Genomic DNA, 24,777 nt, shown 5'->3' with positions numbered 1-24,777 from the left:
TAGTTGTTTTTGTTTTTGTTTTTTGTTTTGTTTTTGTTTGTTTTTGAGGTTTTTTTCCTGGGTTTTTTTTTGGGGGGGGTTGTTTTTGGTAGTTGTTGTTTTGTTTTGAAAATTGGATGGCTGCAGTGTGTGGATTTTTCTGGTTCTCTTCTATTCCAATAACATTTTTATCCACTAGTTTGTTTGTTTTTTGACAGTGCTGCTGTTATTACTGTGACTTAGTATAATTTGAAATCTGCTTTTGTAATACTCTAGTGTTGCTCTTTTTGCTACTAAATGCTACAGCAATCAGGGGTGCAATTTGCTGCCACATAATTTTAGGATTTTCCCCCCCTAGTTCTGTGAAGGAATGTCATTAGAATTTTTGTGGGAACTTTACTGATTCTATAGGTTATTTTTTATTAATATTACTATTTTCACAATGTTAATTCTGATGATCCAATAATATGATCCAAAAACTCCTAACTTCTCATGTCACCATCAATTTCTGTATTCGTTGTTTGATTAATTTTCATTGTAGAGGTCATTTAGCTTTTTTGTTAGCTAGGTTTTTATTGCTCTGAAGAGAAACCATGCCCAACACAACTTTTATAAAATAAAGTAAGTACTTAATTGGGGCTTGCTTACAGGCTCAGAGGCTTGGTCCATTATCAGCATGGTGGGGAGTGTGGCGGCATGCAGGCAGACATTGTGACATTGTGCTGGGGCAGCAGCTGAGAGCTATACATAGTGACCCACAGGCACCAAGCAGAGAGCCACTGGACCTAGTGGCATGGGATTTTGAAACCTCAATGTCTATGCCCAGTGAGTCACTTCCTTCCACAAAGCTACACCTACTCCAACAAGGCTAGACCTTCTACTTCATCTAATCTCAAACAGTTCACCAACTGGGAGCTAAGCATATAAATATATGAGCCTATGGGGGTCATTCTCATTCAATCTACCACAACCTCTTTTTGGTTCACTCCTAAGCATTTCATTACCATTGAATGTATCTTGATTAGAATTAAAATACTGTTTGCTTCCTCAGTGGGCTCACACTGGCATCTATAAAACATACTGACTTTTACATTTTATAGTTATTTGTTGAAAATACCATTGCTCAAAGTCTTTGATGGAATTTTCATGGTCTTTTAAGGACAAGGTCACGTTGTCTGTCAGTAGATTTAATTTTAGATCTCACTTCCCTACTAATTGTCTTTCTGTTTCCTCAGCTGCTTTCCCCCTCTGGGTGAAAATTCTAGTACATTCCTTCAGTACCACTGACAGTGGAAGTCCTCACCTGGCTTTCTCCTTTAAGTGAATCCTGTCAGCTTTTCTTTATTTAGTAGAATGTTGGCCATGGGATTGTCACACGGAGCCTGTGTCAAGTGCACCTATAATCCTTCTGCCATAGCTCCTTTGGAACATTTATCAGACAGAGCTGTTGAACACTGTCTACTGCTTTCTGACATTTGTTTAAGGTCTAATGTGATATTGGTCTATGATTCTAATTATGCAGATGATTTACATGTATTTAAACATCCTCGTACATCTAGAATGAATCCATCTTGATCATAGATATAATATAATTTTGATACTTTACTTTGTAAGTAATTTGATGAAGACTTTGCGTTCATGTTCATCGAGGCTACTGGCTTAGAGTTTTTTCACTTAGTGTCTTTGTGTTCTATTGCTGTGAAAAGACACCATTACCAAGACAACTTATAAAAGAAAGCATTTAATTGAGGATTTTCTTACACATTCACAGAGGTTAGTCCATCGTTATCATGGCAGGGAGAATGGCGGCAGGAGGGTATGCTGCTGGAGGAGTAGCTAAGGGTTACATCCAGGTCCACAGGCAGCAGGAGAGGGAGGGGGGAGAATCTGGCATAGGCTTTTGAACGCGCAAAGCTCATTCCCAGTCACATACTTCCTCCAACTAGGCAACACCTTCTAATCCCTCCCAAACAGTTCACCAAGTGAGCACTAAGCATGCAAAAATAAAGACTATAACATAAAATTATGTATTTTAATTCAAAACACCACAGTCATTATCCTGTTTTAGTTTTAGGGTAATACTAACTTCACAGAATGAGTTTGAGAGTGTCTCATCCCCTTTAATTTCATAAAATAATCAAAGATAACTTGGTGTTACTTCTTCCTAAAAGTCTAATAAAATTCAGAAATCACTATGTTCTGTTGTAGAATTTTGTTAGGAGATTTTATTACTATATCAATCTCATTTATTGTGGTTTGTCTGTGTTTTTTTTTAATCTTTATGATTCAATTTTGGTAAGTCATACATGTTTAGAAATATAGCCACTTCTTCTGGTTGTGCCAAGTTGTCAGAATATGTGTTTTCTTAATTTTCCCAAGTCAACACCTATATTTTAAAAACAGCTATTGTAATTTATCTCACTTTAAATTTTATTTAATTTGTGTCTTCTCTCTTTTTACTTAATTTGGATATAAATTTATCAAGCTTATTAATCTTTTTTATTGAATCACATTTCCCTTTCATCAATTTTTTCAAATTTGATTAATGTATTTATATTACAACTCAATTGTTATCCTATCACTTTTATCCTCTGGTTCCTCCCTCCTTCCCGCTTTCACCCTATTCCCTTCCCCTAGGTCTATGACTGAGTGGGACCTCCTCCCCCACTATATGGTAGTAGGTTATCAAGTCTCATCTTGGTAGCCTGCTTATTCTTTCTTTGAGTGCCCTCAGGCCTCCCCATGCAGAGGAGGTGGTCAAATAGAGGGCACTCATTCATGTCGGAGTGAATCCCTGTTCTCCACATAACTGTGGAGAATGTCCTGACCACTGGCTAGATCAGAGTATGGGTTCAATGTTTACTACATGTGTTGTCCTTGGTTAGTGCAATAGTTTGAGCAGACCCCCTTGGGCCCTGATCCACCCATCACGATGTTCTTCTTGTAGGTTTCTAGGACTCTCTACCACATGGTGCCTCACAGCCATCTATAATGTGATATGGTGCCCTTTCATGAATTTTTTTTACATCATAGATATCCAACATTTAAACATTATGACAGAATATCATCTACTGATATGATGGGATTTATTCATAGCTCTCCTGTGGCATATACAGCAACCTGAGGAGTGTACAAAAATGAAGCACAAATATATAAGAAATGAATTCATTTTCAATGTGTAAAGATATGAGTAATCATTTGAACTTTTGTATTTATTCATACTTGGCCTATAATATGACCTATCTCAGAGAAAGTTAATCTCTACAAAGAAAAGTTTATTCTCTAGTTATTAGATATAAAGTTCTGGATATTGGTTAAGTCTATTTGATCTACAGTATAGTTTAAATCTCAGATTTATTTGTCGGATTTTTGTGTAGGTGTCTTATGTACTAATGAAAGTTGGCATTGAAATCACCTGGTATTATTGTATTTGTTTATTCCCAAATTTGTGTTTTGAACTTGAGTGTAACAGTGTTTAGTGCTTATGAATGTGCTATCATGTTTTCTTGATATATTACTCCCTTAATAGTAACATTCTTTGTCTCCTTTAAATTTTACATTAACTTCTTCTTTGCTTGATAATAATAATAACTTCTGTTTAAATCTGAATCCATTTGTATTCAATATCTTTTTCTTATCCTATCACTTTCACTGTGAACATGTGTCTGCTGATTAAGTGAATTTCTTGCAGGCAGCAAAGAGTTGGTATTTGTTTCTAACCTAACCATCTAGTCTATGTGGATTGTTTGGACAACTAAAGCCATTTAATTGATGATATAAATGAAATAACAGGGGCTTGGCATGGTGGCGCATGCCTTTAATCCCAGCACTTGAGAGACAGAGGAAGGTGGATCTCTGTGAATTTGAGGCCAGCCTAGTCTACAAAGTAAGTCCTGTCAGGCAAGACTACACAGAGAAACCCTGTCTAGAAAAACTAGAAGAAGAAGAAGAAGAAGAAGAAGAAGGAGGAGGAGGAGGAGGAGGAGGAGGAGGAGGAGGAGAAGGAGAAGGAGAAGGAGAAGGAGAAGGAGGAGAAAAGAAAGAAATAACTTGCCATTTTTCTATATTTCTGATGTTTGATTCTTTCATAATTCTCATTTTCTTATGCTTCTGGGGGATTTTCCCCCAATTCCCTAGTTGTTATACTTTTGTTTTCTGCATTTAGAGCTTTTTTCCTTATATTCCTCAATATTCATTTATTGGTCATAATATAACTTGTTGCTGTTATATGGATGCTGAAGACATGGGCCACTTCTCTTATTAAATAGCAGGAGGAGTAGATACCCATCCCAGGAATGTAGCTTATTTAGTAAAAGGGACATAAAGCACAATATAAAATTGAATCCTGGAACATATTAAGGATGTATTCTATATCTAAATGACATTTCCCACATCCTAGTACACACACACACACACACACACACACACACACACACACACACACACACACACACACTGAAGCTATAAAATAGGTTTGCATATGGATTTTTCAAACATCCTTAGAGTTAGTTTCCCTTTCTCCATCTTTCTTCCTCCTGTTCTTCCTCCCATGATTTTTTTTCTGGGTGGCTTACAGGAAAAAGTGGGTGCTCATTTCTTCTGCCAATGTGCATTTCCTTCAGTGTCTTCTCAAGCCTGTGCCCTATGAAAGCAAAAGCTGGGAAGTAGTCACTTGCATCATGTGTCTGTGTTGTCTGCCAGTGGGTCAGTGGGAGCAGTTTGTGGCCAGAGCTGGTTGGAATGGCTTTGTTTCTGTGTTCGATAATACTATGTAGAAAGAAGCCAAGTTTCCTTTACCTGGAGTTTTCTCAAGTTACATTACCTTGTTAGACAATCAGCCGGGACTGGCTATAGACTCTACTAAGCAGGTAGATTTCCAAAACCACACTGAAAGCAGGGTAACAAAAATCAGTGGGTAGAAGAGGGTTGCATTCTTTCTACCCCTAAGGACTTTGGATTTCTGAGGCCTAGTGACAACACGTCATTATAACCATATACACCTTAACTATCTCTTTTTAAATTTTTTAAAGAGTATTAATTTATTTAGATTACAATTAAAATTTTATCCCATCACTTGTATCCTCCCATTCCTCCCTCCCTCCCGCTTTCACCCTATTCCCCTCCCCTAGGTCCATGACAGAGGGGGCCCTCCTCCCCCACTATATGGCCATAGGCTATCAAGTCTCATCTTGGGAGCCTGCTCATTCTTTCCCTGCCTTAACTGTCTCTTGATGCTCCAGGCTCGTCACCAAGCTTCTATTCTTCAAAGGAAAGTAAGTCACACTCAGAACATGTTACCTAAATCCCTCTTTGTTTTCAGTAGTTTACTTTAATAGCGTTTCACTAGAGCCACAGTGGGTTATAAATTCGAGGCAACGTATGAATGATATGACTGTAAATCAAAGGAAGACGTAGGAGAGTTGCTTTCCAAAGCTGTCAGCTCAAGGTCAAGCTTCTTATGACGAGTTCGGGGTAGAATGCCATGTGGCCGAGAAATGTAGAGTATCCATAAAGATCAGCACTCCATGCAGCCTCTACGTCAGCCCGTGTGAGAGCTCTTTCCTCTGCATCCATTCCTGTGTCGCCTCCATGAGGTGACCTGCTGCTCTCCCCTCCAGCTGCCCTCCTCTGCTTTGTCATCACAGGCTTATTGCCCATGTCCATCTCTCCACTTCTTATTGCCCATGTCCATCTCTCCACTTCTGTTAGTAACCAGAGGCCATATGACTCTCTAAGTCTCTGTCTAATCCTGAGCTCTCGTGCTTCTTCTTAGTTACCCATCTCTCTGAGGAGCTGCTTTCCGGCTGTTTCTGCTTTAAGCTGCCAGGAAGTTAAAAATGCTACTTTCTTCTAATCCTCCATTTTGGCTCCCCTTACTGTTGTGTGTTCTTGGCAAACATTATTTCCAGGGAGAAGGATGGATATGCATTCTGTTAACTGTTTTCTTGGCAGAAAAAACTTAAAATGTTAAAGTTTCTCTGCTGCTGGACACAGGGACTCTTTTTCCACCTTGACAATAGGAGGCATCCGCATAGGGCAGGTAGCTTACTTAGTAAGAGGGACATGAATCAGGTGGCTTGATCCAGAATTGAATCCAGGATCTTGTACACACTAACATATGCTCTACCTCTAACCCACATCCTCAAATCCTGCCCATCATCACTTGACAAGGGAGCTTATCAAACTTCCACCTTTCATTTTAAAGCTTCATAAAGGTTGCACGCAGCTTTTCCTATTCTTGGCAGGGGTTGCGGCCACGGGGTCAAGACATATGTTCCGTTGTACAGTGCAGTCAGGCCTCTAAGTCAAACTCCTCCGGCTTCAGCCTTTCAAGTGCCAGGCTTATAAGTAGATAGCAGCATGTCCAACGTACTCTGTTTCTGTTTGGTAGAAGGCAAGTTGGAAATGTGAGGAATCCAAGCCTAATTGACCAGAAAATACAGCTGTTACATGTAGCTGATTGTCTCGCTCAAGGGAATGGGATCACTTGTAAGGTAAGGTGTGCTGTACCTGGGTTGACTGCCGCGCATGCGAGTCTTACAGCCAAGCACAATAGGCTATCCCTTGCTCAGAAAAAAAAGCTTGAAGTTGTACCCATCTGCTTTGATCCTGATCTATCTAGCTCCCTGGTCACTTGGGGTAGATTTACTCAGTCAGATCTTAGGTGGCAGATACTTTTCCAAGTCAGGTTTTAAAATGAGACCCAAAAGGGGTCTCAAACATATGGGGTTCCTGGTATAAACTGTCATCGTGACATTATTATATAAGATTTATAATCCCCCCAAAGGTGGTTGTGGGGCTGTAGAAACTCCTCACATGTCTTCTGGCCCCACAGACCAGCCTTGATTCTACTGAGGAGACAGGGAGGAGAACCATCATCGCCCCAGGTGTGCCTCCTCCCATTGTTATTCTGAACTCAGATGGGAGAATTTCTACTATAGGAATTATTCATTATTATCCCGGTTTTCTATAGAGATTGCTTTTTGTCCTTCTGCAAAACTGCAGCAAGAGATTAAATTTCCCTCTTGAGATTTTATTATAATCAAGCAACACTACCTCCTGCACCCTTATCTTAAGAGATGTAAATTTTAAGATGGAAGATAAACTAAAGAGAATTCTTTCCTACTTTAATTTTTTTCACAAGAGTTTTCCTCCTTTACAGTCAGGGGGATGTATCTTTTTTGCTTCCTATTTTTCTTACACTGAATTAAGTATTTCAGCTTAGGTTCAGACTGTATCTGAAAATGTATCTTCCACCTTCAACATTTATTTTATTCTAGAAACAAGTTTCTAGTGTCATTTTCTGGTTACAGAGTGTCTAGTTAGGATATTACTGGCAAGCTTATATTCCCTTTGCTATAACCTAACATTTATAGGAAACAACTCATTCAGTGCTTTTATCCTACAACTGGAGAGGCCAAATATTTATAAATTTTAAAGTAACCTATTCCTCTACAAAAGTATTCCCCTATAAAACCCACCATGCTGTTAATGGGTATGCCACAATGTTAGGTGGCAAAAGCCAAAGTCAGAACAAGAAAAAAAAAAATCAAATGAGAGCCTTGAATTACATGTGATAATAAAGCTGGTGCTTTTGTTTTTAATTATATGTATCTTTACTCCTTTAAGTGAAACCCTACTTTAGAAAGTGCGGGTTGCTGAAAGTGAGTATTGCTTGCCATTTAGATGATCCACATCATTCCAAGACCTTCCTTAAAGCATGCCTTAAGCCGTCTTTGGCTCTTCCTCTGCAGCAGAGGCACACAGTGGAAAGACACACTGAAATACTTCTGCATTATACTTTGCTCCAAAAATGAATTAGAGTCCCAAGAATACTGCAGTCCTCTTAAGAGCTCCTCAAACCACTGGAGAGAAATTCAGGCCATTTCATTTTAAGATCATCAGCAAATGTACCAGAAGAACCAGGACGTCTACCTGAGTCTACACAAGATCTCAGAACAGAAAATTTGTTTCATTTATGCATTTTTTTTTGTTTTTGTCTTTAGGGATCGAGCCCGGGGTAATATACACAGTAAAGTGCATACTTTGTCATGGAGTTACACCCTGAACCCTTGTTTAGGATCACTTTTTAAAAGCTGTGTCCCTACTGTCCCATGAAATAGTCATTAATTAGTATACCACTCTAGCATTTTCTTGTTAATATTATTAGCTTAACAACACAACTAAAGAACATTAACGATACTAGCCAAGCCTGTAAATTAACTGGCAGTGTTGTTTTATGAAGTAGGTGTCAGTGGATCTGGTGGGGCACCTTCCTTGCTTCAGGAACGCTCAGGAAGGGCCATACCTCACAACGTGATGTGTTGAAGCAGTCAGCTGAGGATGTGTTTCTCTCAGAAAGGATGTAGCTTCACTCCACTTATTTTCAAGTGGCATCCTCATAGCATGCCGAGGGTGACAAGCACCAAATACAAAGCCAGCCAGCAGCAGCGCCGTTTGATGTGAGTGACAGGTAGTTCCTTGTGCCGCAGACATATCCAAAATGGATTAATGTCTAAGCCAGGCCCTTTCTCACCTGCATCCTCTCCTGAGTATTGACAAAGCAGTGTGTGGGGCTCGTCTCTAGACCTGCTGACTCTTCTGCCACCTTTGAGTTGACACCAGTTTCGGATCTGAGAGAGCATGTCCTTTGGGGTCAGTTGTTGTGCAATTCAGTGGTGTCTTGTAAGGGATTCCCTGTAGTGAAGGAAAAGGAGAGAGGAAGGGAGACATGAGAAGGGGCTGCTGAGAGTTCAAAGTAGTCTCCTGCTAAATGCCATCTGTGCCTTTGTCATTGGTATTTTTCATTATAGCTACCTTCCATGTTATAAACAAAGACTGCCTTTGCTACACGGTCCATATAAAGAACTTACTCACAACTATAATGCTCGGCGGTAGACTCATACAGTGTTTTGTAAGCCCAAGTCCTTTTGGGTTTTTCCCATAGCCAGGGTCTTACCGCAGCACCCAGGAAGTGAGGGCAGCCCCTTTCTGTTCCCCCACAATTTTTGCCGTCAGTGTCCTCAGGACACTCTTCGTAGAAGAAGCTTCTTTCCGCCTGGCATCCTCATGACTTCACTTCAGCCTCTGCGTGAGATGGTGTTGAACTAATTATCCTGAGCTGCAGATGAAGCCCTAATAATGCGGTTAAGCTACCCAGGAGTCTCCACATGTTGGGCATAGTGTTTGTCTCACTATCGGTCATGTGCATTTATTGAGGCCTTTTGTGGTCTTTCCAGATTATGAGCCTTACGTCTGGTTGTGCGTGAAGAAGCTTGAAGCTGTATGTGTTGTTGTCGCTGTAAGATGACCCAAAGAACACTAAAAATACCATAACATGTGAATAGTAGCAGCAGAGAGGAGAGGTTGAAAGAAACCTATAGCTTGCCCCACCCTGTGCATTCCTGTGGTATGTGGCTGTCAGTTTCTCCTATTATTTATACCAGCATGCAATAGCTTTTCCTTACTTGCCCTTCAAATGAACTCCCAAATCTGTAATGACATGACTACACTTCAAAATCACTAATTCTTAATTGGCAAGTGGGCCTAACAGTGTAGAAAATACCAACTATGACCACACATCACCAACAGTGAAAAAATCCACAATTAGCATTAGTAATAGAAAAATAAGTGTACTGAAACCATGCCTCAACTTAACCAGATTTTTCCCTTTCTCTGAGCTGATAACTGTCTACTTGTGGCTGTTTTAATTTAATGACTGTGAATAATTGAACATTTATGCCTCGAACTACCCTAAAGAGCTCATTCAATTAAATTTCTAGGGGGAAAAAAAAAGCACCTCTGACATAATTTAGAAGCTCAAGCATGAAAATAATAGCCGGCAAACAAGCCACACAGCCCCTGTGTCAACAGCCCAGCCATCCTAACAGCATCTGGAGCGAGTAGGAAGAAGTAAAACTTTGTTTGTTGCACTCCGCGCCGAAGTCTCTCTGCCCGGCTGATTTTTCTTTTCCCTTCTGAATAGGAAAGCAGAGTTAGCTCTGTCATATTGAGCCGGTCGGTAATGGGGTCCGCCAGGCGTGGAGGAGATAAAAGCCACCACCTGCCTTGCCACAGCTCCCCCTGCCCCATTTCCCTGTCTCCAGTTGTCTGCACAGCTGCCGGCAGCTAGTCACTGTTCCACTTCAGAGCTGTTGGGAGCTCAGCTGTCCCGGTCTTAGCACCACAATTGCCAGTTGAATGCAACTCTTGGGTGGGTTGTATGTACACCTTGCACACAGCCCTTCGGTGGGCTTTGTGCCTGTCAGTCTGAGAGTCTGAGTGGAGTCTGAGCAGACTTGGCTTGTGTATTTGGTATGGGCCAGGACCAAGTGGTGAGCCTAGACAGTATTTCCAAGAGCAAGACAAAAGAAAAAAAGGTGTATAATAATAACTATTTGGCAGGGGTTGATTTGGGGCTACACAGTATACACTCACCTCATTTTGAGACTAGAGTCCCCTTCTCATGCCTGGGCCTGGCAAATAGAAATAATAGATCACCTCCTGGCAACTCTCATTGACTCAGAGATAGCACATGACTTAGGTCAACAGGAGCTCTTGAGACTCATTGCACAGAGCTACACACTAAGCTAGCTCAGCCTTCCAAATCCTTCCCTCCCTCTCTCCCCACTCTCAATTTCTTTCACGTTGGTGGACATTGAAGCCCAAACATTGCACATACCATGCAAAGACAGTAGCACTGAGCCAGACCCCTACCTCACATGGACCTAGTTTTGATAAATGGGAATAACTGTGTCTAATTTAGGTAGAATTTGTAAAGAGGAATAATTGGAAGTGGTGCAAAAGAATAGTTACAGGCACCATATCCACAGCTGTGGTGGATGGTGTGGTAAGTAACTCAGATGCCCTGTATGGTAAAATGTGATTATCTCCCCAGGTTATAGGAGTGAGGCTCGTAGATAACACTCTGTCAGTTCCATCTGGTGACAACCTCTGCCAAAGAGAATCATCTTGCCCAGTGTCACATCATCTCACTAAAGTGGTGGTCCACATCCTGTTACTAAAGCAGGAATATGAAGATCTAATTTCTTTAACACTACTCAGAACAGCTTTAGATGAAAGCACCTTCAATTTTTAAAAGATTCAGTGACTCTCTTGACCCTACTGTGTGGCTCCCTGTTTGTCCCTTTTTTTTTCCTTCTGTCCTGTAGATGTAAATCCAAAACTCCCCCTAACTAAGCTCCTGGAAATGGGTTAATTGCTCTCTGAGGCTCAACCTATAGGACCAGAATAAATAGGTTGGACTTCTTCCTGTAAGTGGAACTGGGTGGTTGAAATGCAGATCGAGGGATCTGTCTTGCCCGGATGAGGAACTGCAGCTGAAGCATTTGGTGCTGGAACATGAAGGATGCAGGATGGCAGCATCCAGCATGCTGAGATGAATGCATCCTGTCAGGCCTGCTCCAGCTTCAATGTTTGGTTCTTTTTTTTCCTGAAAACATATAATTTCTCACAATAATTACATGGTCCTAAATTATAAATGTACGAACTGTGCAGGGTGCATAGAGCAATTAAGGCTAGCTCTCTGCTCTTTGTGTGAGCAGAAGAAAGACATCTGTAAATCTTCATTCATGCCATATGAAGAATGGCATCTAACCCTAAATCACAGGGATTCTATAAGTAACACGAAGCATTGTCTATGCAGAAACATTCATGTCCCAGCCAGCCTCAGTGCTATTCCCATGCAGTGGGATTAGCGTATAAGTTACCTGCTTGTTCTGCCGTTCAAATTCTTTACATTCCAATCGTAGCCCCCTCCCTCATTGCCTTCAGATCCCACCCTTCCTTCCTCCTTCCCTCATTTCCTCTCCTTCCCTCCTCTAGTCCTCAGAAAGGGGAGCCCTCCTCCCCTAATGTCTTACCTCAGCCCATCCAGTCTAATCTGCACTACCTATATCCTGTTCTTCTGTGACTGGACAAGTCCTCCCAGCCAGGGGAAAGTGATCAACATGGAGGGGCAGAGTCCTGGTCAGAAGTAGTCCCTATTCCCCATATTGTGAGACCCACACGGAGACTGTGCTGCCTATCAACTACATCTGAGCTGAGTGTCCATGTCATCACTATGCATGGTCCTTGGTTGGTGCATGAGTCTCTGCAGCGACCCTCTTCTCCACCTGGATTTTTAAAATGTATATCTTATTTGTTACAATTTATTCACATTGCCTCCCAATTGTTATGCCCTCCCTCTTATCTTCTCATTCCCAGCCTCCCTTCCTCTTCTGCCTATTTCCCTCCCCTAGACCTCTGGCGACAGCATATTAAGTTGCATCCCCTTTCACCGTGTGCCCATTAGGCCTTCTTGCCAGGGGACAGTGACCAAACTGTGGTCACCCAAGTACATATCAGAGGTTCAGCAGCAGTCTCCCCCCCCCGCCCCCCGCCTGCCCCACACATGGAGAATCGGCAGTCCATCAGCTGCATCTGTACAGGGGGGCTAGATTCTCTGCATGCATTGTCCTTGACTGGTGCATCAGTTTGTGTAGGTCACCCTGTGCCCATATCCGCAGGCCTTGATGGTCTCCCTGTGGAGCTCCTGCTCCCTCCTGGATCTTCCATCCTCCAACCCTCCCCTACAACTCTTAGCACTTTGCCCAGAGTCCAGCTTTGAGTCCCAGTATCTCTCCCAATCCCCGAATGGGTGGAGTCTCTCAGAGGACATCTATGTTGGGCTAATATCCACTTATAAGTGAGTACATACCATGTGTGTCTTTCTAAGTCTGGGTTACCTCACTTAGAATGCTCATTTCTAGTTCAATCCATTTGCCTGCAAATTTCAAGATTTTCTTGTTTTTAATAGTTGAGTAGTAATCCATTGTGTAAATGTGACACATTATATACCCAGGAGTGGTATATCTGGGTCTTGAGGTAGACCTATTCCCAATTTTCTGAGAAAGTGCCAGATTGATTTCCAAAGTGGTTGTACAAGTTTACACTCCTACCTGCAATGGAGCAGTGTTCCCCTTTCTCCACATCCTTGTCAGCATGTGTTGTCACTTGAGGTTTTATCTTAGCCATTCTGACAGGTGTATGATGAAATCTCAGAGTTGTTTTGATTTGTATTTCCCTGATGACTAAGGACAAGGACATTGAGCATTTCCGTGAGTGTTTCGCTGCCACTTGACATTCCTCTGTTGAGAATTCTCTATTTAGCTCTGTACCTCATTTTTAATTGGATTATTTAATTTGGTGGTGTTTAACTTCTTGAGTTCTTTATATATTTGGGAAATTAGCCCTTTGTGAGATATAGGGTTGGTAAAGATCCCAATCTGTAAGTTGTATAGTTACTGTTTCTTTATAGTACAACTTGAGTTCAAGATGAAGATTCCTCTGGAAGATCTTTTATTTTACAGGACTGTTTTAACTATTCTAGGTTTTTCTGTTTTTTCCATATGAAGTTGAGAATTGATCTTTCAAGGTGTTTAAAAATTTATGTAGGTATTTTGATAGGGATTGCATTGAATCTCTAGATTGCTTTTGGTAAAATGGCCATTTTAGAAGAAAGCTTACAATCCCAATAGGTCCAGCATTTCAGACTGTCCCACACAGGACTTCTATTAAGCCTGGAATTTCTCAGTGTTTAGAAACTAGGCCACAAATGCTATTCCTAGCTTGTTTAAACATTCTTTGGGCCCCTACAAAGGTATTATTCATCCCAAATCAGCTGGAAGAAACCTTAAGAGAACAAAGCCCCATTTCCCTTAAGGGGGGGTTGGGAAAGTTTTCAGTTGCTTTCTTGTGTTATAGATGTTCAGTTTCATTGAGAGTTGGTTATAAGTTACTATTTGTCTTATTCAGAGAGAAAATGAGTTTGGACTCAGGGGTGTTCTCTCTTTTCCTTTATCTTTCTTTCTTATGTTTGGAGATAGAGGTTGTAAAGAAAGAAGGGGGAATATAGAAATATATAGAGATGATAGGACAAAAAGCACATTATTGAGTCTACTTCTCAACTTAAGGCCTTAACTGTTGCTCAGGAGGTTATTTTTTGATGCATTGGTATAGAATTTTGTATATTGATGAACAATAAGTTTAGTTTTGATATTTTGGTATAGAATTCAAGATTAAGATTATTCTTCACACTCCTGGCATATGTAGTTTCTACTCTAATATGAGGTATTGTACCCATACAACTCAAGTAAAATACAAGGTTTACCTCCAATACTTTGAAAGTGCTATTGCAAGCTATTTAGATAGTAAGTTATACAAGCTGATTGTTAGTTGATTCAAATCATGGTCATGTCAATTACTAGTCTATTTTATCACAAGAATATACATCCTAGGTTTAGCAGATAGATATGATTCTATAGCTAGATAAGGTAAAATAGTTAGGTAAGGTCTTCAAAAACCTCAAAGCGCTACAGAATATGGCATTTAAAGATGCTTTTATTGTTTTAAGGATTGTTTGACAATAAGACAAGTTAACTCCTGGCAACACCCAGTTTATCTCAAAGATGATTAACATCGAAGAACCTCCTTATGGAGATGGCTTCAAATGTGGCAAACAATCCACTGGGAAAAATGTCCTCATTTCCACCACTGACAGAATATGCCTAAAAGTGGGGCAAGCTTGGTTGCAGGCAGAATCAATGGCAAGCTCTGAAAGTACATGGTAAGCAAGTCCTGAATAGTTCCTGCCTCACAAGTATGTCTGTCAGATACACTGGACCAGAAGGCTGAAGATGATGCTCCAATGTTATAGAGAGTTTTGGGTGACTGTTCAGGCAGTAAACTGTCTCTGTCATATTTTTCACTTTGGAAGCTGCTGACCTGCACTTCCCATTTACTCAGGTAATTAATTTTATCCCTTCTCAAATCTGTGATGGGGTTGAAGACCAGATAGTTTAGTTTTACAATTGAGCCTAGTTTTTTAGGGTTAAGATGTCCCCCTCAGTCACAGTCATAGGGGAGGGGAGTAAGGGGAAAATGGGAGGGAGGGAGGAATGGGAGGATACAAGGGAGGGGATAACCTTTGAGATGTAATATGAATAAATTAATAAAAAAATTTTAAAATATATTTTTAGATCTAGATAGATGTTTTAAGTTGATAGAGATGAGCTATGATAGATACTGATCTCCATTTAGAATTTTAGACTCACCAAGATAGGAAATATGTTTTCTTCAAGGTTGCCAAATACAAAAAGGCAGATCACTATGAATATAACATTTATGTAATTCCTGATTCATGTTTCTTCTTGATGAATGTAGTTTATTTTATATATGTGTAGTAACATAAATGTATATGTAAAAATAAAAAAATATTAAAAAATAAAATAAATATAAATAAGTAAATAAATAAAGACAGACAGAAGGCAGAAAGAAATGCAGAGTGAGGGCTCTAAGCAATGGGATGACAGTAAACTATAGCAAGGCTTAAAAAGACAATTCATATAAACACATTCCTCCAGATTCTACCTCAGCCTCCAAGAACTATTGAAAATTTTGATCACACCCATCCTCTGGGCTATATAATGTTTAGCTTAACTATTCATCAGCTTGTTCAGGTGCATGGAAGTTATGTAGTTATAACGCAAATGCTATAGTTTTCATATGAACAGCAAATACTTTTTACTGATGTGTGATACTATAATGATCATGCTGTATTTTGCTTTCCTTTCCCCTGGCGTCTGATATGTGCTACCTTTGGAAGAGAGTCTTTTGTAGTTACCTTCATAAAAGCATCAATCTTACCAAGCTTAAAATTAAAATGCTACTACAAGTGGCATTTCCCATTCCATTTCAAATATGCAGCGTGGTGAGACTTTACAGGAAATTAAAATACTGTCTTTAAATCTCTGTTTTTATAAGGATGAGAAGGAAATTGCCACACACTAGCATTTGTCAGCTATCAAGATTTTTTATAGTCTATAAAATATTTGCCAACATTTTTCTCATGGGAAATGTATTATATACAGTGATTAAAAACAAACACGGGCACTTTACGTTTAGATACTTTTACTAGCTTGAAGCCAGAGTAAATGATCACGAAGGCTCAGAGTTAATAATGGGCTCAAAGGATGCCTTAAACTCATGGCAGTGGTCCCCAGAATTAAGGCAGTGATTTGCACATGTCTCCTCTTACTGTCTCACCAAATTAATGATTAAATTCTAAACAGATAGCTCTTCAGTTAGTTCATTGTGTATGAATACATATATACATATTTACATATGTATATATATATATACACTATTGATTCTTAGACTCTATATTTCTTTTACAGGTTATTTCATGCAAATTTTGTAATCATTATGGATTGAAGTTATCTCAGTACATGCAACACCAGGCCTACTTGTCATATGACTTTATTTCATACAACATAGAGCTTAGATAGTCTATGTCGCTGATGATTTCTATAATACATAAGTACAGTATTCAGTATGGTCTGGACACTAATCTTAAATCCTTCACTTTCAGAAGGAAACCCAACTCCTATCTGTTTTTAAGTCATAGTCTCATAGATGTCACACAAAGCCTTAGTGCAATTTTAATTTATAATAATTTCAGGAATATTAATATTATCAACTTATATAAATAATGTATGATTATTTAATTCTTCAAGCTTTTTTCATATTTAGTGTTCAAACTTTTATTGCCAGTTCCTTTTTCTTTCAAGTGGTTTTTTGTTTCATTCTAAATTTGATTTTTTTCCTAAGGAACGACAGCCAAAAATTTAAATTACAAATTCATTATTTAAGAGTCATATAACTCTGAATACATGAGAAACTTATTTAGCTGAAATTTTAAATGATAGATTTTTAAATGTTTGTACCTTTTTTTACTACTAATATTCTAATTCTGAGCACTACACTAAGAATATTGGGATATATTAGATACCCAGCTGTTTTCTGCCTACCTTTGCTTGTTAATTTTTATTGTTGTTATTTTTCTTAGTTGTTGTTATTTTCTGGGTAAAGCCAATTTCCCATAATTTCTTTCCCAATCAGGAGCATATGAGTATAATTTCCTTGGCAAGTCACATGTCACACACACTAATTGTAAATGTCTGTGCCTTTAACGTTGATATTTATTCTTTAACACAGGAACCATGGTTGAACTTAGGGCTAGAGGGACCTAACATAATTGTTTAATTTTACATGACTTCATGTTTTCATGTGAAGACCCAGAGACTGATATTCACAGAGCAAGTGAGCCCTTCTGTTTTATTGATGACTTTGTGGTAAGAAGTGTCAGTCACACAAAGTGCTTTAAGAAAACATGTAGTGGCAGCAAGACATATTTGTGTGCACATACATGTGCTCTTGGGTGCCCTTGATAAAGCCTGTGTTGACCTGAAGAGTGTCAGAAGCATAAATCATAAATAAAGAGCTTTAAGCACAAGCTGTAGAATACAGTCCATCTTTGGAGTTATATGCTATTTGGCAGAAACAAATGCTGACCCAGCCCTTTCATTACATATCTCAGAGTATATTAAATTCTCTGTCTTTTCCAAGGTGTCGATCTTTAACAACTAAACAAAACAAAACTCCAAGATGAAGTCTTAATGTCTCCAAGAATCAAAGGTTATAAGATTGTTTCTTGAGAACTGGGGTTCTGGGCATTTCCTGAGTATTAATAAAATTTTTCTTACTGGATATTCCCTTGGTGTGTATGCAATATTGTAGTAGGTATGATGAAAATGGTGAAAATAGCCATATTTGATCAGTTCAGTGGTTTCTCCCATGGTCTCTGCTCATAGCCTTTCTTGAATAAAAGTGTCTCCTTTAGTAATTCTCTTGAATAGACATCCCCAGACCTTCTCTTCTCTTCCTTTCCTATGTCATATTGTGACTTCTAGAGCCAAGTCATGTACTTAGATAAGGGTATAAGAAAAATAAACAAAGAGGTGAGGAAGAATAACAAATAAAGATCATTGGAATATTAAAGAACAGGATAGACAAAAGATCCAGAGCATACAGGTTTTCAGCTTTATGGTCTAACTTTGAATTACTTTTGAGCAAGTACCACTGTGTTTCATTGTCATTTCAAGTTCATGCAGCTGTCATCAAAGTGACTGCAAATGGTCTCTGGTGGAAGGCCTTAGTCCCTGGGTCATTGGGAAGCAGAGTGCAGCCTGGCTTGGTTTGCTGACTGTAGCTTGTCCAGTGTTGCCCAGGAATCTCACTTAGGTACTCACATTTCACATGCTCTGGAGTCCAGGGCAGTCTTCCTTCACCTTTTTAAATCATCACCTGAAAGGACATTTTTAGAGAGACATGTCAAATCTTGTTATCAAACCTGTGCTCCAAGACAAGTCTGGCCAGCTGTTACCAGTTTTGTCAATTAAAAGTGGATAGAAAATAAAAAAGATGATTTATTCAACATGACCATACTGGGAAGAGAATAAAAAGACCCAGTGTCCCCCCTGAAGTCTGTCTTCAGGTTCCTAAAGTGAGATTAAAGCTTAAACGGAGAGCCAAGGATATGCTGCCCAGCTATGCCCTGATAAAGTGTTAAACCATCCAGCATGGACCTTAGCTTACCTGGGCTTCAGCCTCATCCTGGAAGGTGGCCTGACAAGTTGATAACATTGTGTGAAGTCTCATTCTGGGAGACAAGACCCCAGTCTGGCTGGTGCCTTTCCCTTCTCCTTGTGCGAGATTCTTGAGAGAAATTCCCATTTCTTTGGGGCCTATTGTTTCCATAGTCTAATAGTCAGATTGAGAACCGTAAAGCATGTCTTTAGAACATCTTCATATCCACAGGTCCTTTACACATTTTCACCTAGAATACATCCAAGGCAGAGAAGTTTGAACACACTGCCTGGGACTCTAGACCCGAGGAAAGTTTGAAAGCAACGTTTCAGCGCTGTTTAATGGAGATCTGGCCAAATATTGCAGTTCTGAGCTTTGATCTTTACCTATGTGATCTGATCTGTATGATCTATATATTCATATTGGTTTCTTGTCTTAAATAATACTAAAGTTAAAAAAAAAAGGCACACAACTTCACAAAGTGAAAAGGCTGGTCTGAAAAAGGTACATGTACAATTCTAGCTAAATGCCTTCCAGAAAAGGAAAACAAATAGACACAGAATAAAGATTAGGAAGACAAGAGGGATCAGGTAATGGAAGAGGTGGAGCAGGAGTGCATTTGTTTTTGGTAGTGTTGTTAATTATTTTTTTTATTTTTTAAATATACATTTATATTATTATAGATAAATACAGTAAACTACCTACAGCAAGAAGAGCCATGAAATGATCAGGAATTATATTTGAAGGGCAGTGAGCTGTCTACCTGGGATTGTGACTCTGTGTGACATTAATGCATGAGATAAACTATATAATGCAAAAAGTGAACCTCACTGTTAATTGTGGAATTTAACTAGTAATAATGTATCCATATAGATTCTTTTAAAGATGTGACTGTGTATGCTTGTGTATGAGGGTTACTATGTGTACACACATGTGTGCTGCATGGGTATATGGAAGCCAGAGGTCAGCCCTAAGTGTCCGTCTCAGGTCCCCATGTCACAAACGTAAGCACTTTACCTACTGAGCCACCGCTTGGTTCTAGATACTGTAATTTATAAGACATGTGGCACAGCAATACTGAGCATTAACAGTAGTTTACTGGGGGAGAGAGCTGTAAGAATTCTGCACTTTTTACTCAATTTCCAAGTAATTGAAAACTACATACACACACAAAAGAATCCTGCTAATTTAAAAAAATGCATGTGTGTCTAAATATCAATTATTTATAAATTCCCATAAACCAGCTACTGTACATCCATATAAAGGTTTCTGTGAATAACTTACATTATATAATTCAGTGTGAATTATTGCAATAATATTTCTGTGACAGTCTGTTTATCATTGAAGAATTATACCGGGTATGAAGATCCTTAGCAATTCTGAGATCATCATTAAATATAGTCTGTTGTATGCTACATTGGCTTTATCTCTGTATTACACAAACATGACAAATATTTTAGCTAATCAACCTATAATTGCAGGGTTCCTACTAATGCCGACAACTGAACATTAAATATCAACTCACAGTCTGAAGTATTTTGAATCTTACAGTGGCAAAGCTCTATCACTAAGTATCTTTATTTTAGGAGATCTTTCAGCAGCATTTAAATATATGTATATATGATCTATATATGTATATATATACATATATATATAATAGAGTATGGACTTCTGGGAAAGCCTTATTTATGTAAATGCATTCAAAAGAATTTATTTGAAGAACAATCATCAACATTAGGGAGCAAGACTTTAAAATTTTGTATCCAGGCAACAGCCTCAATCAGGTTTAATCTCTATGACATCCACCTCAGAATTTCAATGTATTCCTGCAGAACATTGGTAGTAATTTTAACTATTTATTTATTTTATGTGCATGTGCATCTGGGTGTATAAATGTGCACCAATGCATGCAGGAGCTCACCAAAGTCAGAAGAAACACTAAAGCCCCTAGAACTGGCGTTACAGGTGGCTGTAAGCCACCATGTACTGAGGCAAACCCAGGTCCTCTGTATGAGCACTTAGTGGCTTTAACTGCTGCGACATCTCTCCAGCGCCAATTGCTAATGTCTTCTAAAAAGAAAAAAGAAAGAAAGAAAGAAGAAAGGAAGAAAGACAAGACAACTCAGTTCTCTGTAGTGACTAGTAAACACTATTAGCATATCCACCCCCCCCCCACCCTTTTTAAAAAGGGCAGTGTGTCAGTAGGCATCTGAGTGGTGATTCTCCTGCCTCACCCTCCTTAACAGTATGATTATCACTTGTCCTGCAGTGCCTGGATTTATTGGGGATTTTTATCAGAAATTTGCATGGTGTGTATCAGCATGATCCAGTCAGGCTTCAGGTGGCTCAAGTGTGCTCTCATCCTAGGACACCTGTCTGCTTGAATGGGCGCTGTGTTAGGAAGGTGCGTGTAGAAGTAAACATCCTGGGCTGAGAAGAAAATGAGACTTTTGTAACTACAAATGTAAATGTATCCAACTGCTTCTAAATTCTAAATGAACATTTACAAACTCTAGAAGGAAAAATATTATATTTCAAGAACCATCTCTTGATGTATTTAATCATATCCCTAATTTTTAAAATTATTTTCATGTGGTAGTAGAAAATATATTAGCTCTAAAATTGAAAACATTTGTTAATATAAAAATGGACATTTTTATGATGGTCTGTAATGCCTTGCATGAGTGTATTTTGAAAACAAGTTTTTAACATCCAAAACCTCAAATTTTTGAATAAATAATGTAAAATTAACTTCTTCATAATTTTTTCCTCACTCTATAGCTTCCAGAAGTTGTAGTTGAAACAAAAAATGTTTTCTATATTACTATATGTCATTAGAACTAGGTCAGAACTTTGAGCTAGTAATAACAGCTTCAGAACAAATGACATTTTGTTGACAACTGTCTCTACTGTCTAAGGGACTGACTTCCTCATAGATAGGATCTGTAGGGAGTCCTTACTTCCTATAGGACAGCAGGAATGTTCCCATTATTTAATATTAGCTAAATCATTCTTTTTTAAAAAAATAAGTACTAATTTAGTACTAATTTTGTGTGAAAGTGGAATGGGGATTTTTAAAAATAGACTTGAATCTTCCCACTATACAATTAGAGGAAATTGAGTATTTCTTCATAGTAAGATGATTATTTAAACAATTAAGTCATCTATATTAGTCCACCTTAGAAAATTTGATAAATATATTTTATAGTTTTTGTTGAATACTCATTAGTGTATTTCACTTAATTAAAAAGGTGTATGTTGTGTGTGTATGTGTGTATGTGTTTGTGCGTGTGTTTATGTGTCTGTGTGTCTGTGTCTGTTTAAAGCTTTGAAGTAACTATTATTTTCTTTATTAACCAAATAGAAAACTGACAGAGTCAGTTCATGTATATACATACATTCCAGATATATATATGTGTGTGTGTGTATACATATATACACATATGCATATATGTGTTTGATTATTCATATATATAGATATAAATACAATTTGCATTTTAGTAAAAGACTTTTTCTCTAAATAACTTCTTTTTTAGGAAGAAAATTCTTATAAAGTTGTTTTAACATGCTTCTATATATACTGTGTGTCAAGAACCATGTTTTAAAAAGTAACCTTGATGTTTGTCATTGGGAATTAACTTGAGGTGTGGACAGTATTTATTGTACCTTTGATTGTTTGTACTTGACCTTAGGGTAGTATGGCTAAAGGAAGTTTTGTACAGATTTAGAAAATCATGTATCTCTCCCTTCCTTGGAGCTGGGGTGTGCTGATGATTGCCCTGAACATGGAAAACCATAGAGTCTGGACAGCTGCACACAGATTGCATGTAGTTCCATTTGTGCCTAGACCAGAGAATTTTGTGCAGCTCACATACAATAGAATCTGACATGAAATCCCACAGGTTGAGTTTGCTGTTGAGTACATATGTGAATATAGTTGAACATGGCAGAACAGTGGGACATTTCATAGGTCTATACCCAACTGTTACTAGGTCCAGATAGGTAGCACAAATGAGTGTCTCTTGTGTCCCTCTTTAAGTCATCTTGGCCTCACCCTTATTCTAGTCATTAGGGCAGAGACCACTGTGGGTAGGGTTTGACCAGTGTCACACAGGTACAGCCTGATGGATGTGTGTCTCACATGTCATTTCTGTGACAAACGATTCACAAACCATATAATATGATGGCTAGAAATTGGTCCAGGTTGAGTCAATTGAATACTAGAAACTTAAGTCGAGGAGCTCCTGAGACCACTGGGACCAGTGTTTGTTGGGTATGTATGCCCTCCTTCCATTGCATTGGTGAGTAGCTATGGAATTTATGTCAAAGGTTCCTTTAAAGACCCTGGGAAATAAAAGCAGTTACTCATTGCGAAGGCTGATTTTAGACTCATCCTGGAACTAACTCTACACCTCAATATTTTACCACCTTTTACCTTCTCAATGAGCATTTATAGTCCTTTTTTTTCCCCTGATACTTTTCTTCTAGCATTGCAGAGTATAATTCACCATCTTCCATGGGGCTTGTGGTCAGAGGACTGTACGCAGTTTGTTGTCAGACATGCCTAATACTGCCAGAAGGGTTGTTTTACCCAGAAAGTGCATAAATATGGAACTTCTGTATTTTGATTCTTAAATACTAGAGATATTTTAAATTACTTCACTGGATAAATGAAAATACAACAGCAAATAGATATTTTTCCTGGGTTCCATTTTGTCATCAGCGGGCTGTCTGAAAACATTCATCTCTATAATCAATTGTTTCCTTCAATGAAAGGCCTGGGCTCTTCACAAGGTCAGCTGTACCGCTCCCATTGAAAATGCAGAGAAAATGGTCGTCAACCCCGCCCCCTGTGAATGAATTGGCACTATTGTCAATATAATCAATGAGTGACTAGGGTGGCCCCCACATGGTTACTTTCAGAAGACATTGCTCTGATCAAGGACCTTAGTTACTGGGGTATTACTTCCCTTCATAGGCTTATAGGCCAACACTGCTGCTTCACGTAAAACTAGAAACACACACACACACACAAACACACACACACACACACACACACACACACACACACACACACGCACACACCACAGCACAAAGCAAAGAAAACTCTAGTTTCCATATGTCTCTTTCCTACTTAGCCTCAGACTAGCACATCTACACTGTGCTTTCATTTAATTTTATCTCCTCTTTCTTCCTTCCTCCTTCTTTTTGCTTTGAGACAGGGCCCCATGTATCCCAGGCTGACTTAGTATTCTATGTATTTGAGGAAGCCCTTGAACTTACAATCCTCCTGCCTCTATTTCCTGACTGCTGGTACTTTAGGTGTGTGGCTCAGACCCCAGAATTTGGTAAGCCTAATATTCCAAAGTGCTCTATACTCCACTGTTACAAATGCCTAGAGATCAGAACTGCCTGGCCTCACTCTAAGCACCTGCAGCATCATGCGTTGGTTTGGGGTAGGTGGATTGGCATACTGAATGATCTTTAGCAGCATCTCTGACCATTACGTACTATTTGTATCTTCTAAACCAAACTGGGTCCAGCTATTACTCGATCTACTTATGAACCACCACACAAAGCTGAGAAACAGCTGGTATGGGGGGTATCGCACTGAGGAGACTGAAGCAGATGGTAGTGAATTCAGGACTAGTCTAGGCATAATAGAAAATCTGAATTCACTGGGGCTACTTGTGAGACCCTGGGGGTGCAGGAGAGAGGGAGGAGGATGTGGGGGGGGAGAGAGGAGATGGGGGAGGGGAGGATGTAGAGGGAGGAGAGAGGAGATGGGGGAGGGGAGGATGTAGAGGGGGGAGAGAGGAGATGGGGGAGGGGAGGATGTAGAGGGAGGAGAGAGGAGATGGGGGAGGGGAGGATGTAGAGGGGGGAGAGAGGAGATGGGGGAGGGGAGGATGTAGAGGGAGGAGAGAGGAGATGGGGGAGGGGAGGATGTAGAGGGGGGAGAGAGGAGATGGGGGAGGGGAGGATGTAGAGGGAGGAGAGAGGGGGGCGGATATAGAGGGGGAAGGGGGGGGAAGGAAAGCAGATAAATGAAAGGGAGAGCTTTAGAGTCTTAAGGATACGTTTATTTGAGCAAGTATTCGCTGTAAAGTTTTGTTGTGTTTTCGTGTAACTACGTCCCTATCTATGTCCACCTTATGAGGAATTGTCTCTCACCAGCAGAACAGGGTCAATTAAACCATTAACATGAACTAGAAGTTACTTTAAACTATACATTCTCATTGACTTGCTATTTTCAAGTCAGCCCTTTGAAGGTATTAATTGGTGCTCAGAAAACAGACGCTTCTCTGAGAG

General features: G+C 39.4%; 1 protein-coding gene and 1 long non-coding RNA gene across 9 annotated transcripts in view; one reads left to right on the top strand and one right to left on the bottom strand.

The window, feature by feature from the left end:
* MACROD2 (mono-ADP ribosylhydrolase 2) overlaps nucleotides 1-24,777 on the top strand; it is a 1,913,815-nt gene that overhangs the window by 898,942 nt on the left and 990,096 nt on the right. The window lies entirely within an intron of this gene.
* LOC311594649 overlaps nucleotides 5,660-24,777 on the bottom strand; it is a 49,194-nt gene continuing 30,076 nt past the window's right edge. For 3 of the 4 annotated variants that reach the window (XR_014778176.1, XR_014778177.1, XR_014778179.1), the window contains 4 exons: nucleotides 18,129-18,183; nucleotides 10,417-10,454; nucleotides 8,516-8,676; nucleotides 5,660-6,359 (listed from right to left, as the gene is read on the bottom strand). This is a non-coding gene — a long non-coding RNA (uncharacterized lncRNA). The remainder of the gene's footprint in view (nucleotides 6,360-8,515; nucleotides 8,677-10,416; nucleotides 10,455-18,128; nucleotides 18,184-24,777) is intronic. The other variant, XR_014778178.1, reaches the window with a different exon arrangement.

Source organism: Acomys minous, assembly GCF_964271855.1.
Source record: "Acomys minous genome assembly, chromosome: 3".
Taxonomy (NCBI): domain Eukaryota; kingdom Metazoa; phylum Chordata; class Mammalia; order Rodentia; family Muridae; genus Acomys; species Acomys minous.
Note: the sequence above shows the minus strand (reverse complement) of the source record. Positions and strands in the feature narration are given on the sequence as shown.